The sequence below is a fragment of the Spermophilus citellus genome (assembly GCF_964194105.1).
Source record: "Spermophilus citellus genome assembly, chromosome: 1".
Lineage (NCBI taxonomy): Eukaryota > Metazoa > Chordata > Mammalia > Rodentia > Sciuridae > Spermophilus > Spermophilus citellus.
In genome coordinates, this window is record NC_138182.1 from 74,346,278 (window position 1) to 74,356,119 (window position 9,842).

General features: G+C 35.7%; 1 protein-coding gene across 1 annotated transcript in view; it reads right to left on the bottom strand.

The window, feature by feature from the left end:
- Nucleotides 1–8,681, bottom strand: part of LOC308653392 (actin-binding protein WASF3-like) — a 79,655-nt gene extending 70,974 nt beyond the window's left edge. The window contains exon 1 of the mRNA XM_081301973.1: nt 8,610–8,681. The gene's annotated coding sequence lies outside the window, so the exon portion shown is untranslated. The remainder of the gene's footprint in view (nt 1–8,609) is intronic.
- Nucleotides 8,682–9,842: the final 1,161 nt, after the last annotated feature.

Below are 9,842 nucleotides of genomic sequence, written 5' to 3' on the forward strand. Positions count from 1 at the left end.
TGCCACTAAGAGAGCTTCTGCTACCACTGCTAAGACCCAGCATATGAATCATAAAGGGATTTTCCTGCAGCCTCCAGGGATAACAGTAGTAAGCACCTCCATCATCTCTTGGGAGCCAAGAGCACATGAATAGATCACCATGTCAAGTACAACTCCTGGTACCCACAGCAAAGATCCGACTAAACAAGTGTAGAAATGTGTAACAACAGACTGTGTGCCTCTGTGAGACCATCTTTTTTGGCTATATAAGCTTCACTCACTACATCCTCAGGAAGCCAGTCCCAGAGCCCTATGCCATGTACTGTTTTCCTTGTGCTCAGAAAGCATAAGCCCCAGAAAAGCCTCTTTTGGGTGGTACTGCTTTGCCTTTTCTTCATTTCTGTCATTAACTGAGCAAAGACTCCTAGTCAGACTGGCACTGTATATACATTTCAAAGCTTATCAAATGGTACATTTTAAATAAGCACAGTTTATTGTAAATCAATTATGCCTCAATAAAAAGTCTTAAAATTCAATCAGTGGAGGTATTCCTGAGTGAAAATTAGAAGATAAATGTACATTTATTTAATTTTTCCATGCTAACATGAAGGCCAAGTAAAAAGGTTACTATTCGCCAGACACCACACTAGATATTATGATACAAAAAACAAACCTGAAAGATAAATTTAGCAATTAGGCACATCTCCAAGTGTACATACATGGGGCCACAGTTAAAGGATATGACAAGAACAATAAAAAGAAATGCTAACCAAATTCCTAACAAAAGTCTTCCTCTTTATACAGAATTCCCTCATCTGAAAAGAATTTGTTCTAACAATTTACAGAATATATGTCTTAAAACAGCCTGATCCCTAAACAGCTCCTCTGTAAGAGGCCTGGAAATCCAGCCCAGTGGTCAAATAAGCAGATGGTAATACAGGAAGAAGCCTCAAGATTCTTCAGGAGCTATAACTGCCTGGGGTAAGCCATTTAAGACCCTGATGAACCTCAAGTCCTTATTTAAAATATAGAAACAATAATTTATCTGGCTATCTGAAAGGGCTGCAATGAGATAAAACATCTAAAATCCCCCTAAAAGTTATAAAGTGGAATATAAATACTATATGGTATTCAAAAAATAAATGTTTGCCTTACAAATTAAAATTTTTAACTACCTTCCTTTTCTTATTAATAGCATAGGAAAAGGAAGAAGCTACTTATCAACATTATAATCAGTCTGTAATCATACTGTGAAGTATATGAAAAGCTCATAAGTGATTCACTACATTATTATTATTTACAATGTACACTAAATATTTGTCAGATTAATGCTTTTAAATAAAATCATTAGCTCCTTATTCAAGATATAATAAAAACACAACTTAAAAGCATTTTACAAACACAAAATTTAGCTAGAGCTGCATTATTTTTACAATTAAAATACATCAATAAATATTCTAATGCTAAAACCATTGAAAGTATTTTAACACTTGCTAGAGAGATCTGACTTTCTGAAAAATACTTACTTCAAAGAATTTGAAAAATTCCCAATTTTTATTAGATATTTAGATATTCGGACTTATAAAGCCCTATGACCTCTTCCAATCCAATTAATTCTCAAAAACATCTATTTTTTGTTTCTAATTAGGTAGTTAACCATAAAATTATAAGTCTTGTCATTAGCATTAACTCTTTTGGTTAAGAATGATATATTTATCACATATTTTTCTCTAACTTTTGGGTATCAATTACTTGAAAATGACATTGACTATGTAAATCACAAAAGAAAACCCAAAATGCCAAAAACCCAAAACCCAAAATAAATCTGAATTCCAAAGGAAAACAAAGAATTATAAAATACAAAATTGGACAGTTTGCCAAGTAGGTAAAGAAAACATTGTCGCCATACCCCAATTATGAAACTGAATTATAGGAGATGACTTTTCTTTCAATGGTAGGATTGAAATGAGGGCCTCAGGCATGCTAAGTACAAGCTCTACCACTGAACTACACCCCAACCCCCAAATCACCACTGTTGTTCATTAATGTTGGTCAAAAATTTACAATTTTATATGCATGGACAAAATAAAACAGGATAAGGTTAAAAAAGTAGTAAATTTGTGTAATTCACTTGGCAGTTCCCAGTGTGAATGCTACCAACCTTGAGTTTCTATTTTTTATAACAAAAAGCTTTATGATAGCATTATTTCTGGCAACTAAAACTGCACTCATGAAATAAAGTTTTTAAAATAGTTAAATGGTTATTTTAAATAAATATTCCTAATTCTCTAAGCCATCAAAAGCAGGAAGAGAAATACTAAACCATAAAATATCTCAAGTGTACAAACTATGTACTTCTTCTCAAACATCCAACTTTAGCATCCAATCAGCTCCATTCTTCTGAACAAATTCCACTGAATAACAGTGGGATCACCATCAAAAAGCATTAGTCAAGGGGGCTAACTATAGAAAATCAGTTAAAATATCAAAATCATAAAGCTAATGGTAATGAATTAGTTAAATAATGAAATAGGAGAACATTTCACATAAACATTTTATATACATTGTATCATTTATATCTCACTACAACTTTAGTCTCGTATTGCACCCATTTAACAGATAAAGAAACAAAATTCAAATAGGTTACCTAGCTTACCCAAATTAATGTAACTAGTAAATTAAAGAACCTATATTCAAAATCAGCTCTATCAAACATCAAAGTCTTATGCTGTTTCTGCAGCAAAGATCTTCTTGGAACAAAGGTAAGGTATATAATATGTCATTAAAAAAGTAAGTCATACCCAGGTGGGTGGCACACACCTGTAATCCTAATGGCTCAAGAAGCTGAGGTAGGAGGATTGTGAGTTCAAAGCCAGCCTCATCAATGTAGCAAGGCGCTAAGCAACTCAGTAAGACCCTGTCTCTAAATAAAATATTAAAAAGGACTGGGAATATGGTTCAGTGGTTACATGCCTCTGGGTTCAATTCCCAGTACCAAAAAAAGAAAAAAGAAAGTCACACAATTATTAAAACATGTATTTGTTTAAATTTCTAAGCATTCTACTCAGCTACAAAACCTTCATTAAATTTTAACTCATCTGAAGCTAAACGATGACTGTAATATATTTAACAAATTTGTTTGCCATCTTACAATTTAAGAGGACATTTTAACATTGTTTTAGCAATCCTCTTTAAGTTAAAAGCAAAAGCTATTTAATGGAATTTAAACCAATGCATACCTTTGAAGGACTATACACAATTTTCTCAGTTACATTAGCATAAAGAAGAAAATGCTAAATGAAACTTTTCCTCCAGATGATGCCCACTTTTAACTTTAAAGGAAATACCAATTTAAAACCACAGTGATAAAAATGTTGTAGTGCTTTTAGGACTTTCAGATTCAGATCAAAAGTCAGGAGGGAGCTGGGGATACAACTCAGTGGTAGAGATCTTGCCTCCCACAAGTGAGGCACTGGGTTCAATCCTCATGATCACATAAAAATAAATAAAATAAAGACAGATATTGTGTCCATTTTTTAAAAAAAAGTGGGAAGGGTCTGCTGGAGAGCAAGAATAAGCACAACTGACCCTCCCCAAAGGAACTTCCTTTCTGACTTGACTTTTTGCTAATGACAGACAAGCCCTGAGCTGGTGGAAGTGAACAACTACCCAGGTATTTGACTGACAACTGTCAAATCCTTGCCCTATTCATAACTGCAGCTGATGCTACCCTGGTACACAAACAGGCAGCAGCCCTAGGTTGGGTACAGATAGGGCCATACTGGGGTACAGATGGGTACAGATGGGGCCCCCAAGCCCAGGTGAACTAGTATCAATGGCCCCACTCCTGGATTCTCATCAGAGGGAGTTACTGGGACTTAGCACCAAAGCTTCTGCAAATGCAACAGGGCCTGTCCATCAAATGGAGGCATGACTAGCCATGAAAGCACAATCTAACCCAATTATGCAAGTGCCAGAAAAGCTGTCACAGCTCTCCTGGTTACCAGGGAAACCATCATGCCCCACTGGATCTGTTCCAATGAGAGCTACAGTAGCCCATCCTCTGGATTCTCACTGCCCTGGAAGGAGGACAGATGGTTGGCTTGGTAAGGTAGAGATTGGGGGCTGCTGCTTCATCTAACTGGGTTATAATGAATGCTGCCACTGCTCCTGAGGTCCCATCAGACTTTCAGCCCTGCCACTACTACATAAGCCATGGGGCTGTCAATCAAACAGCTACTTCTTCAGTGGTCCAACCCCACTGTCATCAGGATGGCTGCAGGCTCAGCTGTCCTGAAGAGGTTCCAGGAGATGTGGCTTCAGCTATAGCAGCTTCAGACAACTTACAGTTAGTCATCCAGGAGGTCTCCAACCTGTAGCCACTTTGGATGCCTCCACCCACCTTCAGCTGCCCCCATACTGGCAGAAAAGGAGCACCTCTCCAGCCCACAACAGCCAGAACAAGTGAGCCTAATATACCTGTGCAGGCTGGCCTGACTAAGCAGGTCAGCCAACAGGAGACTGTGCACGTGTGTTACCCTACCCCTATTTGGCTAAAAAGCAGACTTCCTCATCAGGCCAGTCTGAGACCTGCATCCTGTGTATGGACTCCCTATGCTGGAGTATAGTTTCCAATAAAGCCTTGTTGAGATGGTTCTACTACTGTGCATGATTTCGATTTGGGGTAAAAAATAGATTGAACTGCTTGCATTAAAAGCTGGTAACAAGGTCTACTAGCCCTATAGAATGCCTAACAGAGAGAGCTGCTTAAAGCTCTAGAGAGCAATGGAGAGCTGTGGAGGAGGTGAGAAAACACAGCTAGAAGCTGCTAGCTCTGATCACTAGATGTGCTCCCGTAAGCTGCCAGGGGATACTACCCTGGTTGCAAAGGCACTGCCAGGAGTGGCTGGGACAGCTATTAACACCTTGAGGATAAGATTACTCTAAGGGTAAAGGGATGCTGGCACTCAGAGCTGCTAACACTAAGGGAGATGCACTTTACCTTTTCATGATTTCCATCCAAACCAAGCAAAAGAACCCCTGACTGATTGGTAACTGTAGCATTCAGCATCAATTCCCAACTCCTTCTGTGTGCCTCCTTACATGAGACTTAAAGTCTAAATCAACATTTCCTAGACTTCCTTGCTAAGTGAATTGTGACTTTGATTTGTTATTTGTCTTTCCTTAACAGAATGCCATTTCTTTCTCTTGCTTTATTATATTAACAGTACTATATTGGATAGTAATGATAGTGACCACCCTTGCTTTGCACCTCATGTTAGGTGAAAGCATTAGTCTTTTACCAATAATTACAATATTAGCTACAGTTTTACATAGATCTCTTGATATATGAAGTTGAGAAAGCTCCTATTTTTAAGTTTGTGAGAGTTTGCCTTCTATTCCTATCTTTCTAAGCTTTATCATGAATGGATAATGAGTATTGTTATATGCCTTTTCCCTTGCATTTATGAAGATGACCATACAGTTTTTTAAAATTCTGTTGTTCATTCTGTTAATATTTTGAACTACAATTTTCAAATACTGAACCAATCTTTCACTTATAAAATAAATGGCACTTACCCAGGATGGATTATCCTTTTCATATTAATGAAATTTAGCATTCAGGATGTTTTATTCATTACCAGAAGTTTGTAGTATATAACTAATGAGACCAAGCATTAAGGATGTTTTCTTTCATTATTGGTAATTTGGCAATCAACAAGATGGCCTTTAGGAAACTACCCAGCCTCTAGCTTATACAATGTGTAACACATAAATAATTTGTGACAGAATTAGCCTGAGGAAAAAATGATATCTGTTTTTGAGATCTGAAGAACTTAAAAACATTTCATGACTAGGCAAGAAGGATTAGATAGCAAGTATCTGGCCCACCCTCTATGGGAAGATACCTATAAAGCACCTGCAAAAAGCACCCTACATCAGCTTCTATAGAGATGGGCTTTGTGACAAGAGTCTTCTATCTTCTCCTTTAGCTGACTTTCAAAATAAATTTGCCTTCCTTGCCTTAACACTTTGTCTCTTGACTTAATTACCCTGCTGTTAGGTGAGCAGCTAGACTTAGTTTAGTAACATTAACTGTATTCAATTTACTAATATTTTATTAAATAACATATTTTTTTGTATCAGGATAATACTGGTCTTTTAAAATAACATTATGTTCTCTCCCTTCCATTTTTTTGAAGAGTTTGTGCTTAACTAGTATCAAAGGTGGGCAGAATTCACCAGTTAAGCCATGTAACCTTAGAGCTTTCTTTGTAGGAGAGTTTTAAAGTACAAGTTCAACTTCCTTAATAGAGATTTATCCATGTTTTCTTAACAGCAATTTGGAAGTTTGTATCTTTTTTTTTTCTCCCAATAATTTTTAGTTGTACATGGACCTTTATTTTATTTATTTATATGTGGGGCTGAGAATCAAACTCGGTGCCTCACACATGTTAGGCAAGAGCTCTATCCGGAGGCACCACCCCAGCCCCTGGAAGTTTGTGTCTTTGATGGAATCTGCCCATTTATCTAAGTTATCGAATGCATTACAAGATAATATCCCTTTATTGTCCTTATAATATCTATAGAATCTGTAGTGATGTGTCACTTTCTTTTCTGGTAATAGGAATTTCTGTTTTCTGTTTCTTTGTTCCTTATTAGTCTGATTAGAGGCTTATCAATTTTACTCTGTATCAAATAACCAATTTGGTTTCACTACCTTTTTTAAAAAACTCCTCCTTTTTTAAATATAATTTTTTAGTTATAGATGAACACAATACCTTTATTTTATTTATTTTTATGTGGTGCTGAGGATCAAACACAGGGCCTTGCATGTTCTAGGTGAGCGCTCTACCACTAAGCCACAATCCTAGCCCCTTATTTATTTTCATGTGGTACTGAGGATCGAACCCAGTACCTCACTCATGCTAGGAAAGTGGTCTACCACTGAGTTATAACCCCAGCCCCTCACTGAATTTTTTTAAATCCACATTTTTTGTTGTTGTTTTCCATTTCATTGACTTTACTCTCTGCCAGTTCCTTCCTCTTCTTTTTCTGGGTCTAATTTGTTCTTTAGTTTTTAGTTTCTTAAGGTAAAAGCTTAGATGACTGCTTCAAAACTTTTCTAATATAAGCATTTAACACTGTAAATTTCACCTAAGAGTAGTCCTTTAGGTGTATCTCTCAGAGTTTGATATGCTGTGTTTTCATTTTCATTTTTTTTATTCCTTTATGACTTATTCTTTGGCCTATGAGTTTTCAGAATATGATGATTATTTTGAAATACCTGGGGATTTCCCAATTATCTGAATCTGATTTCTAGCTTAATTCTACTGTAGTAGAGAACATAGATATATTTCTTTAAAAAATACCTCTAAAGAGAAAGAAGAGAAATCAAACTCAATTTTCCTACGTTAAATAACTATAACGACATGCCCAAATTAGAGTCATTCAGCTTCTTGTATGGCATCCTTTCTACTAACATGTTTTTTCTCAACTGTGTCTCAAAACAAAAGACTTGTTATTCGTTCCCTTCACTTTAAAAAGAAAAAAAATAAATAAAAGTATTCCACATGTAGCATCTCATTTGATTACTACAACTCTATATGTAGGCAAGACAAATGATATTATTTTGCACATGGAGAAGTTGGAGCTGAAGGGAATGACTTGCCCTACTATTCTCAAATGTCTCATTACTCCTCACTTATCTCTCAAAGATATTGCTCTCAAAGATGGAGCAATATAGCTGGGTGTGGATGTGCACACCTGTAATCCAGTTACTTGGGAGGTAAGGGTGAAGAATCCCAAGTCCAAAGCCAGCGTCAGCAATTTATCAAAGCCCTAATCAACTTGATGAGACCTCATCTCAAAATAAAAAATAAGAAAAGGCTTGGGATGTGACTCAGTGATGAAGCGCCCCGGGTTCAATTACTGGTACAATAAATAAATAAAATAAATAAATACAGCAATATAGATCAATGAAATCCACAAATAATTTTTAAAAATCTCATTTTAGCTATAGTTGGAATTACCACAACCTCAGTTCAGAGTGAATTATAGTAAAATTGACTAGTTTGTTTTTAAATCTTGACATCTTGTTTTGTATGTGTGTGTGAGAGAGAGAGAGAGAGAGAGAGAAAATTTTTTGATATTTATTTTTTAGTTTTCGGCAGACACAACATCTTTGTTTGTATGTGGTGCTGAGGATCGAACTCGGGCCGCACGCATGCCAGGCGAGCGCGCTACCACTTGAGCCACATCCCCAGCCCAAATCTTGACTTCTTAAACAGATTTATTATTAGCAAGATTCAGACAACAAAGAATTGGCTAAACTGCAGAAAAGAAAAAGCAAACTAGCAAAGAACATAGGGAAGTAAATATGATCTCAGTTTACTAGGCCATAAAAAATTAACATGAAATAAATATATCAAGTTATATATTTTCTCTTTTAATGTCCTAATTATCGATTAGGATAAAAAGCTCTAAAATGTTATGCTATTATATTAAAATATGTTAAAATTGAATAGTAAATATTCAAAAACATTATGCTATCCTATTTCCAACAAAATTTCTAAACTATAATGTTATAGAAATGAAATGGCTTTAAAGGTAAAGACACACATTCTTACCATGTAATTGTTGACTTACAGGTTGCAGAGATTCCCTCAGTTAGCAGCACCACTTTGGCTCAGATATCAGTAGTAACAGCAACCAAAATTAAAACTAAAGGAAAAAAAATAAAAACAAAATTAAATGCCAATAGGCAAAAGCTTTCAAGTCTTCAAAAAAGCCTTAAATTAAAATTTCATATTTCAGTAATTTTAACAAGAGTCTTAATCCCAGAACCAGTTCTTTTCTAATTGGTTTAAGCAAGAAGCTGATATGGTATATGAATTCCCGTACAATTTCAACTCCCTATCCTGGAATAAACTCTGAAATTAACTTCAGGGACTCATAGTTAATAAGAGCTAAAGGTATATTATAGATACGTTCAACTGAACCACTCAATTCCTTTATTCAACCACAACATGCATTTTAGGGTTTGTTACTGCCTACAGAATCAATCAAATATTGATCACTGATGGAAGACCTGTACCTGATGAGAGCCTTTGTAGTAATGTTTCCCACAATAAGATTTAAACTTAATAAACACCTTAGGGATCATATCATAAATATTTAATAGTACACCTAAGGATAAAGTAGTAAAGATTTTATACCTGCTGAATGAACCCAAAAAAATATTTCCAGGATACTGGGTATTAGCAGCCAGGCTATGCAGCAATCTGGCAAATAATGTTTACCTATGTGCTATAGTATTAGGTAGTGAACCGTAAAATGCGGTTTCCTACTCAGAGTTATAGTTTACTTGGAATGAATACAAATAAAAAAAATTTAGTGAATAGGCATTAATTCACTCAGCAAAACTTTATCAAGCATCTTGTATAAGTCAGCCCCTTTAAACAAAATTGAGTAAGAAAATAACTGACAGGGGATTGGGGTTGTGGCTCAGCGGTAGAGTGCTTACCTAGCATGTGCAAGGCACTGGCTTCAGTCCTCAGCACCACATAAAAATAAATAAATAAATAAAAGATATTTTTTAAAAAAGAAAACTGTCAGATACATGCAAGCAATTTTAATGTTATAAGGTAGATGCAAAAAAGTGATAACATGACAGCCTAATAATAATGTATTGGAATATGTCAAATAGCTTCAGAGAATCTAAGGATAGAGAGGATTGAGGTTTGGGAAAGGCAGGCCAGGCAAGAAAAAGTAGAAACTGCCATTTCCATAGGGAGAAAAAAAAAGAGCCTAATACACTCCCGAGTCTACTAGAAATAATTATAAGAACATGTATGAATTAT